We start from the raw sequence: 11,319 nt of genomic DNA on the forward strand, positions 1-11,319 counted from the left end.
GTAGCAGATCCACTTTCTAGAAACATTAGTCAACCAATGACTGGGACAGGGTTGATTAATTTTGTTTGTAGTATAGAAGAATTAGTAACTTTAGATGAAGAAATGCTAATAAGAGAACAGGGAGATGATGAGACATGTGATTCAATAATCAAGCATTTGATGAACCCAAGAGGAGATCCTCCAAAGCTACCAAAGGGGTATAAGATAGAGGAATTTCATTTGATTAATGGAATTTTGTATAGGAAAACATTTGTAAATGGGAAAGATATTTCTAGAGGTCAAGTAAATCAGTTGGTTATACCACAAACTCTGGTAAATGAGATATTGAAGTTACTTCATGATAGTGATTGTAGTTCACATCCTGGAAAGGATAAAACTTATAGACAAGCACAACTTAAGTACTTTTGGTTAGGTATGAAGAAAACTATATATGATTATATAGAAAAATGTGTAAAATGTGTAAAGGTGAAGGGAAATACACCAAAACCTGCTCCTATACTCACCTATCCCATTCCACAGAAACCTTGGGAAAGAGTTCACATGGATACTTTGGAATTACCACTAACCGAGAACGGCTTTAAATACCTATTTGTTGCTATTGATTATTTTTCAAGATTTTGTATATTACAACCCATAATCAATAAGAAAGCTGAAACTATTGCTTCCGTAATCTATGATCAGATAATCTGTAATTTTACTACACCTAACATCCTAGTTTCAGATAATGGGACTGAATTTAATAACAAAATCTTGGAAAATCTATGTAATGTGTTCCACATCAAGAAAGTCAATATACTCGTTAACCATCCCCAAAGTAATGGAGTAGTAGAAAGGTTAAACAAAAAGATAATTATATGTCTTAGAACACTAATAAGTCCTCATAGTGTAACTTGGGATACTTGGATTCCTTGTGTTAAGTGTACTCTGAACAATCAAATTAATGTAGCAACTGGGGATACACCTCATTTTATAATTTTTGGGGAGGACAAAACTCTGCCATATGAAATGTTGACTGCAGAGCAAAAACCCATATATAATATGGATGATTATATATCCAATAGGATAAATACTCTTCAAAGTATTCACCAAAGAGTTAGGAAACATATGCAGGTGTATTCACAAGAGATGAGGGAACAACAACACAAAATAGCTCGTAAACTAGAATTGAAAATTGGGGAATTAGTAATGGTCAAAGCAACCTCACCCAATAATAAACTTTCACTAAGGTACACTGGTCCATATAGGGTAATTGATTCTGCAGGTGGAAACAAGTTTAAACTTAAACATTTAGAATCAAGAGAAGAATTGATAGGACATTTAGATGACATAAGGAAAATTAGCTTGCAGATCTATGAAGATGATTATAGTAATACTTTGTGCATAAATATTGATAACCCTGGAGAATATGGAGAATATTATAATGATATTTTTCAAGAGTTGAATATTAATCTTGATGTATTTTACAGATGAAAACTGCCTTATTAATAATATTAAGTTTGGTGAGTGCCATGGACTGGAATCCGATTCGTCCTGGAGCATTGGTACATCATCAAGGTAACCTAATCTTGGTTGATAAGGTGGTAAGGGTAGTTCTTGATTATAAAAATGTAACCAAAATTAAAGAAAATGTGGACTCCATTAATAAAAGTTTGCAAATATTAAAACAGAACATTTCCAGTAAAGATGTTAAGGATAGACTTGAAAACAAAATAAAGGAAATAGAGGATAAATTGCACATCATAGGTTCAAATTTCAAAAGCAATGTTAGACAAAAGAGAAGTGCAATAGTAGTGGCTTTGGGAGCTCTTGCTGGTTTGGGAATTGCCAATTTTGCCTTCCTTGCTGACTTGAAAATTTCAATAAATACATTAAAGGAGAAAGTTGGAAAAATTGATGAATTACAATCAAGCATTAAAAACATTGAAGAAATGATCTCTGATATTTCAGATAACTTAGAGAATCTCAGCTTGAAACAAAGTGAACAAGAGAGTACAATGCAAATTTTTGTTACTCAATACTATGCAATTGAAATTATCTGAGATGCAAGTTCAATTGGAATCTTTTGTACAGGATTTAGTTATGGCCAATTCGGGTCAAGTAACTTCTTCTCTCCTTCCAATACCTCAACTTATAAAGGTAATTAAGTCAGCAAAGAAGGATTGGAACTTTGAACCTTTCTTTGAAGAAGCTAATGTAGCATTATATTATCCATTGCTAAACTCCTACCTTAATGTTACTTCAGTTATTATTGAAATCCCGTTCTCTTCCAACCAAAGATTTAACTTATTCAAATTGAAACCCTTCCCATTGAAGGTAAATGGTTCATTTTATGAAGTAGATATTCCAATTGTAGACCCAATCAATTATATCCTTTCTGTAGACAATCTGAAGGAGAGCAGAGTCTCTAATGACAAGTTGAAGGAGTGTAGAAGATTTAATAGGAATCTTTACCTCTGTCATTCTTCCATGTTTGTGTTCCGTGAAGCTTTGAAAAATTCATGTGAAGCCTCTCTGGTTAGGAATATGTCTGTTATGAACAATTGTCATTACCAACGAATTTTGGTAGACCAGATCCCTCATTGTAACATACAAGGATCTCATTACCTGTTTTTCCCTAACAAGACAAAGGTATCAATAAATTGTCCCGGGTTGAGTCCTAAATTGGATTTGGTTGAAGGTCTTGTCTCTATTCAAGATAACTGCGAATTGCATGCAGACACTATTTCCACCATTTCTAATACCCTTAATACAATGCATTTAACCGAGGACACCTACATTTCAACCTTCAACTTCACATTGCCTGAAAACTCCCCTCCCTTGAAAATTAAGAGAAGACCATTGTCAAGATCTCCCTCAAATGATTTACATATGTTACCAATCCTTATCATACCCTTACTTTCAGTGTTAGTGGCAGCACTGATTGCCTTTGTTGTATTCCGGAGAATGGCTCTGTCAAAGCAAATCAACCATGTAACCGCTTAATTCAATACCTTATATATATATTGAGATGCATGTTATTCACATTTATAGGTATTATGTTTATGTATTATTCACAATTTATTGCATGAATGATGTATTTTGGAGGGTAGATTAACAATTACGCAAGGGTAGATTAGCTTATTCTAGAAATATATTAGCAAGCCCTGTAAGAGGGAAATAAGAATTGGTCGGGACGACCAAGGGTAGCTGCCGAGCCCTGTAAGAGGCCGGTAGTGTACGAATGGAAATGAGCTAGGGTATTAGAATAATTCAGACTCGACGCCTCCGAAGAGGGCAATGTTATGTCTAGGTGAGGGCGACGTTTGTCTATGTAAACACACCGACGGTGGTGACTGTTTTTATAATCGCTTATGAATCACAACATTGTAAGCGCAGGTTACCTTCGTTTGACTAATGCTGAGGTAAACAATTTTTGCTAGTGGCATTGAAATGGCTTTCCGGATTGGTGCAAGGTGCAGAAGGAGAAAAAAACTATTGGTGCAGGAATTCAAAGTCACGCCCATAAGGAGTGACATTTATTTGAGAAGTCACCGGGGATTGGTTTAGAAAAATTAGTGACGTCAGACGAAGGTAGCTCAGCGTAAGATACGGGATCTCTTCAGACGTTCTATAGAGAAGAGATAGAAAAGATATAGAGAGGGTGTAGAGAGAGGATCAGGAGACGATGTAGAGACGAGAGAAAAGAGATCCCGAGTGTAAGCTGAAGGTGAAATTACAGTGAAAGAAGAAAGAAAATTCACCTCCCTTTTATTAACCCAAAGGACGAGAGGAATAGGCATGGGGCCTAGAAAATAGTGAGACTACAGGAAAAAGAAGGCATTGGGCCTACTACTTAAGAGGAACTTGAATATTAGTGAACCTCACGTAACGAGAGGCAAGGGGCCTCGAGACGAGTGATATTACAAGTCAAATTTAAGTGACAGTGGTGACTAGGGGAGGTGAAAGTTAGATTACAGCGCAAATAATGGGTATTGAAGTAAAATGGAAGATAATGATGACAGGCCAGAGAAGCCCCCTGGTGGCGGAGCGGTGAACCATAACGTAAATACGTACCCAGAGCCATCTATCGGTACAATAGTAAAGCATAATGTAAATATGAGCTTCAGATCACCTCCGGGTACGAAAAGATTTTTTTTCGTTTTTTCTTTTTTTTTTTAGATAGTGACGATGAGGGACATTTTTTCTGGAGAAAAGACTTTTTAGAAGAATTATAGACATAGAGAGGGAGATAAGACTTATGAAGGAATCATGGAAGCAAGAGACTGACAATCTATGGAGGACGAATCAAGAAATGAATAAGGAAGTGACTTAAAAATAAATACTGAAATGAATAAAGAGGTAAGTGCACTAAATAACTGCCCGAGTTGAAATGTGAAAATGAGGTTGAAAAATAATACCACTAATAGTGCGATCGTGAAGAAAGAGGTAAGTGAGCAATTAAAGACAATGGCCGAAAAAATGAAAAAAAAAAAAAAACATAGGAGAGGATGATTTACAGCAACTCAGAAATGAACGGAAGAAAAAGGAAGGTAATTTTTAAAGAAACTGTTCATCAACAAATGCAGGAAAATGCCGAAGGTGCAGTCATTAAGGTAATTAAAGAAAAAAAAATCTGATAAGAGATACAGTGGACAAAAATAAAATGTATAGTATATGGTCTAAAGGAAAAACACAACCTAAATTGGTCCCTGAGAGATAAAGAGAAAGAATTGGCAAGAAATGTTCTAAAATAGAAAAGGAAATAGAGGAAGTGCAAAGAATGGGTAAATATGCAGACATGAATGATGAGGAAAGAGAAAGAGATAAGACATTAAAAAGAGAAAAAAAACAAAAAACGAAAAGAACGGAGACCGAGAAAACGCAGTTCTATTGGAGTGTTAGACATGAGACTGAAAACTATTATAAAAAAAAAAAAAAATAAATAAATAAACCAAAAGGTTCAGAGAATGAGATGGAGAGGGTAGAAAATGAAAACTAACTTATACCAATGTAGACGGATTAAGGGGTCCACTATTATCAGTGTTGGACATGGATTATATATCCCTGGATTAGAAACAGAGAGGAGAAACAGGGAGGTGGAGTCATGTTCTTGGCTAAGAAAAACTTATATGTGACGAAAGTTACACATGGAAAGAACAGGGTGGAGATGATCACAATAAGAGTTGAAGATAGTGACATGAAAAGTAGAAAGTTTGTGGTGATCTATGTGACCCCAAAAACGGGGTCTTGGAGAGGGAGAGATTATTCTAAAATGTTAGATGATACGAGACTTTCATTAAATGAAATGCTGAAGGATGGAGGTAACGTGGTGCTTATGGGAGATTTCAACTGCAAAGAAATATGTTGGGAAGAGATGTCAGTGAAAGGTGGAGAGGATCAATGAGGAAATGTATTACTCGACATGACTATAGAACATACAATGAAAGAATGGGCAAAAGAAAACACTAGATTTAGAAATAATGAAGAACCGTTGAGACTAGATTTATTATTTACGCCAGAACCTGAAGTTGTGAACAAAATTGAATACAAGACACCAATTGTGAAGAGTGATCACATATTACTTGAGTTAGAACTAAAAGAGGATATATAGAGAGAAATGAGAAATACAGAAAAGAAAGGCTTATGAATAGTAAAACAGACTTTGAGCAACTTAGGAAATTGCTTCTTAAAGCGAGCTGGAAAAAATTCTACAATGAAGAAACACAAATGGAACAAAATTGGATGATTTATTATGATAATCTATAAAAAAGGAGTGGATAAGTATGACCCAAAGCAAAATCAGGAAAAGGTATATATTAAGTGCTGGTTTAACAGAAGATGCAGCGAAGCGAAAGACAGAAGAGATAAAGCTTGGAAAAATGGATAAAAGACAAAAAACCTAGAAAGTGGCAAATATATATTAATCAAAGGAATAAATATGTAAAAATACATAGGGAAAAAAAACTATGAAAAAGACATAATGGAAAGATGTAAGGATCAGCCAAAACTATTTTATAGATATGTGAGCGGTAAACTAAAAAATAAACAGGAAATAGTGAAACAACGCCAAGAAAATATGGAATACACAGAAGATACAGAAATGGCTGAAGTCATGAGCAAACACTTCAAGTCGGTTTTCATTAGAGAAGATGTACAGCATCGGGATGAAGGGAGAGAAATGAAATTCCCCCACCCCCTCATGACGAAAATAATAGTAACACGGAAAGAAATAATAGACCATATAATGAACCTTGATGTCAGGAAATTACACAGTCAGGATGGAATCGCAAACTGCATATCAAAATAATGTAAAGAACTAATACACAAAATATATAACATAATAAGTCACTCAAGGAAAAATACCAGACGACTAGAAAACTGTGGATATCGTACCCATATATAAAGGAGGAAACAAGGAATACCCAACAAATTACAGACCAGTTTCCCTTACAAGCACGGTCAACAAATTTTGTGAAAAAAGTTATAAAAAGTAAATGGATAAAACATCTGGAGAACAATATACTAAATCCGAGACAATTTGGATTTAGACAGGAAAGATCATGTGCCACAAATTTGATCTGTTTTTACTCAAGACTACCAGATATAATACAGGAAAGGGGTGGGTGGGCTGATTTTCCTTTCCTAGATCCACTAAAAGTTTTTGACAATATCTCAAATAAAAACTAAGAAAACTGGAAAACATAGGAGATATACAAGGTAAACTACTAAAATGGATGGAGGACTTTTTGCATGCAAGAAAAACGAGAGCAGTGCTCAGATATGAGTTCTACTTGGGAAGAGGTGATTAGTGGAGTTCCACAAGGATCAGTACTGGCTCCAATAATGTTTACTATTTATGTGAATGACATGGACGAGGGTGTGGAATGTTACACGAGGTTCTTTGCAGATGGCACAAAACTGTTAAAGAAAGTGAATACTGAAACGGACTGATTCACTGCAGAGAGATTCGAACATGGTTTGGGAATGGAGTCAAAAGTGGGAAGTGTACTTCAACATTAAAAAATGTAGCATAATTGAATTTGGAAAAAGTAAAAAAAAAAAAAAAATTATCAGGGCAATATCAAATTGGTGCAAAGGAAGTAAAGAAAACGGGATCTGAGAAAGACTTGGAAGTGATCATCACAAAGAATATGTCTCCTGACGAACGGATAAACAAAATTGTTGGTGAAACCTATAACTTGTTAAGGTCAATAGAGATGGCTTTTACTTGGATGAAGAAATGGTAAAGAAAATACTAGTCAAACTGATAAGGCCAAGATTGGGGTACGCAGTAACTCTATGGTCACCCAGTACTAAAAAGAATATAAAGAAAATTAAGAGAATCCAGAGAGCAACTACGAAGATGGCCCAAACACTATCAAATCTGTTATATGAAGAGATCTACAGAATTATGAGAGGTATGGAAGTCCTTGATAGAGATGACTTACTAAATTGGGATAAGAGAAACAAGAAGACATGGAAGGAAGCTCAAAAAGGACAGTTATAGAAGAGACTTGAAAAAAGAACAGCTTTCTCCGCAGAGTGGCGGATATATGGAACATACAAGACGAAACAATAGTGTGTGCAGAAACAATACACGAATCAAAGAGCAAATTAGACATGGCGAGATACAGAAACGGGACACCACAATCATAGCTCCCATTCCTGTAAAATACAACTAGGTAAATACACACCTTTACTCGGTAAGAAAAAAGGCTATAGTTAGTTTTCAATTATTCAGTTCCATGGATGGGTATGGATGAGGGGGTGAGTGGTTGTGGGGAGGTGGGCAAGGGGAGGGGGAGAGGGAGGGAGAGGGGAAGAATGATAAACTTTAACCTTCTATGCCCATGTTCTCTTTAATTTCTTTTTACTCCCTTTTCAATACACCATGACCAACAAGAAAAAAATCTGTTGTCATGGTACTGGAACACAGCCTGTGTACTTTATATTTATCGTCATTATTGAATCTATTTCCTCAATATTATATTAAAGTGATGCCAACTATCCTAGAAAAAATCTATATAACTCTAGGTTGATACTGAAAGCAAGGAAGAGATCATGATTGTAAATAAGAAAAAGATTGACAGCATTAGTATTGTCAAACTTTATTGATAATGTAGGAGACAGTCAACGTATTTACTCTGTCAGTTGACCGGGGAAGTGCAAACGTAATATCCCAAATTTCGTAAAGAGTGATTTGAAAATTACATTTATTTTGGGTCACTTAAACAGGTCAATTTCTAATTTCACCGACTTGTGCCTTGTGTCCCACCCATTTCATTGGTTATCAATGAACATTTCAAGTTTGCCCTCCCAAGTCCATAGAAAAAAAATATATATGTATTCTCTAAATGGTACTGAGATTTAGCTTAACGTCAAATGTTTTATAAAAGTCCAAGAAAATTTCATATACTCATGGATGCAAATTTCTCACACGCAGTAGAAAAAAAAGTTATTTGACAATATTGAACAGGACTTGGATGTAGCTGTTTTGCCCTCATAAGTGTATATATTGCAATAATAATTAGATGGATTTATGAGTTAGTGCACATTCTGAAAAACAAATATATACACACACGCACGCATACGTACACACACATACATACGTAAGTACACACAAACACACACGAGCTAATCACTAAAGATACACACACACACACACACACACACACACACACACACACACACACACACACACACACACACACACACACACACACACACACACACACACACACACACACACACACACACACACACACACACACACACACACACACACACACACACACACACACACACACACACACACACAGACATTCTCATGAGGTGGCTTAAAGCAAGTTTTGCAACTCACTCTCAGAGTGAGTGTGTGATTATCTATCCTTGATCTAACCGTTTAGTAATTCAGATCCAAGGCTTTTACAAATAATCTGGTATGAAATTTTTGACACACGATAAAATGAAAACCCAGTTGCTCGAGTTAACGAAATGATGACAATGAAATATGAATGAAAAGTACCTAGTTATGGACCAAAAGGTCTCCTGTCGGCATGCTATTCCTCTGTAATCCTTTTTACAGTCGAAAGAACACGTTCACTGATACTCAATGGTATGATGTCTTTGTATCTGGTAGCAGTCATTCATTTGTTTATCTATTTATTTTGAGTTGGTTTTTATCTTTTATCTATTGTTTGCTTATCATTTGTTTTTTGTTTTTGTTTATCATGATTTATAATCCTTTAGATTTTATTAACCTTTTTTATCATCTATTGATATTCATTACTATTTATCATTTAGTGAAAAAAAAGAAAATGAAAAAGAAAAGAGAACAAGAAGTAAGATAAAAAGGAAAATAGAAATATTAGGAGACAAAAAAAAAAAAAAAAAGAATAAATGATTCGGTATACGCGGAATATTGAGTCATTGTGTTGGGTTTAATAAACCTTATCTTTTTTATTTATTTTCTTAAGAGGGAATTTCCAGGGTTAGTCCTGTGGGTAGAGAGAGAAGGGGGAGGAAGAGGGAGAGGGAAATGAGAGGGGGAGGGAGAGGGTGGAGTGGGAGAGGGAGGGGAGTCCCTCATCAGCCTTACTGGCACGTGCTTCCCCCTCAGCTTTTATAAATTCACCTATTTATTTATTAACTCATTCATGCTAATCATTCATTCATATCTTTCTTCATGCCCTTTTCATCCATTTTTTTTATCTATTTCTTCATTACATGTAAATTTATTTACCCCCTTGTCTTCCTATCCATCCATTCATTTTGTACAATCCTTCATTTGTTTAATATTCATTTGTCTATTCGTTTATTCACTTATTCATCTATTTATTTTCGGTTCTCAGGTCTTACCTTGCATAAAATGAGGTTAATCATCTCCTAAATCTCGGCCGTCAGGATTTAACCCGGATACTCAAAGGATTGAGGAGTGCCCGAACTTCAAGTATTCACCACCAGGAGTCTTAGGCTGCTGTCATACATACTCAAGTGAGTTCGTTTGAGTAAAAACGACTTAGGTTACAATATTTCATTTTTCGAATTTCCAAACGCCAAATCACCTTTGCGTCATATGTTGAGAAGCTCAATGACGAACTAAAAGCAGTTAAACCTATACGAATATTAGACAAATTGTTGAAGTGTCTTTAGGGAAGTCTAAAATAATGTAAGCGAAGTTGTCTTCCAGCTTCTCAAATTCACAACTTTTGACGAGAATCTTGAATATGTCATGGGGGCTTATCGGAAAAAAAAATCACTTCATCTGAATTCCTGTATGGGTTCAGTTCGAACCCCCCAAGAGGTTCATGTGCAATGTCGACCAGGATGGAAAGCGCTCCCACCCCGCGGATGGTCGTCCAACGATTTCATAAACTTACGACCTGCCTCTGTGATGTTCTGCAACCGGTTCACAAGTGTGACCTATTCACAAGTTGCAATAGCAATTAGTATGCAATTGCAAGCATCATGCATTCATTCAACTATAATTAGATCGAATTTTACCCACAACATCGTCAGTCAACTCTCATTCTAAGCCGTTCAACAATGGTGCCCCCAATAACGTCATAACGTCTTCCCAAGTGGGAGTGACGTCACATACATAGCCACGCCCCCATTCGTCCTCTTCTCTCTGTACCCGTCCTCTCCCCCTTCAGACTCTTTTCCCCCTCCTCTCCTCTCTCCCTCTTTCTCCTCTCCATTACTCTCTCCCTCTTTCCTTTCTCCCTACTGTGAGTCTCCTTATTTTCTGGCCACATTTACAGGTTTACTTCTCTCTTCTTAGACGTCAATCTATTTGCCTTTCTCTTTCTCTCTCTCCGTCACAGTATCTGACCTTGTCCCTCTAACACCTCCTTCCCTGCCTCCGGCCTACTTGCCTGCCTACCTGCCTGTTTACCTCTGCACTTGTCTGCATGCATACATGCATTACTCTCTCTCTCTCCCTCTCTCTACCTCTTTCTCCCTCTCTCCAACTATATATATGTAGGAACAGAGGTAGAGGGCAAATTGGACAGTCTCGAGTGAGCTCACCTAGTTCCTGGTGCATATATTTCTAACATAACATGTTATACCATTAGACGTGTGTGTGTGTGTGTGTGTGTGTGTGTGTGTGTGTGTGTGTGTGTGTGTGTGTGTGTGTGTGTGTGTGTGTGTGTGTGTGTGTGTGTGTGTGTGTGTGTGTGTGTGTGTGTGTGTTTCTGTGTGTGTGTGTGTGTGTGTTTCTGTGTGTGTGTGTGTGTGCGTGCGTGTGTACGTGCGTGCGTACGTGCTTATGAATACACGTGTGTTTATGTATGCAAATATCCATACGTCTTTCTGCTGCTGAACTGCTGCATTACC

Source organism: Oratosquilla oratoria, chromosome 2 (assembly GCF_046742065.1).
Source record: "Oratosquilla oratoria isolate Oo_2021 chromosome 2, ASM4674206v1, whole genome shotgun sequence".
NCBI classification, from domain to species: Eukaryota; Metazoa; Arthropoda; class Malacostraca; order Stomatopoda; family Squillidae; genus Oratosquilla; species Oratosquilla oratoria.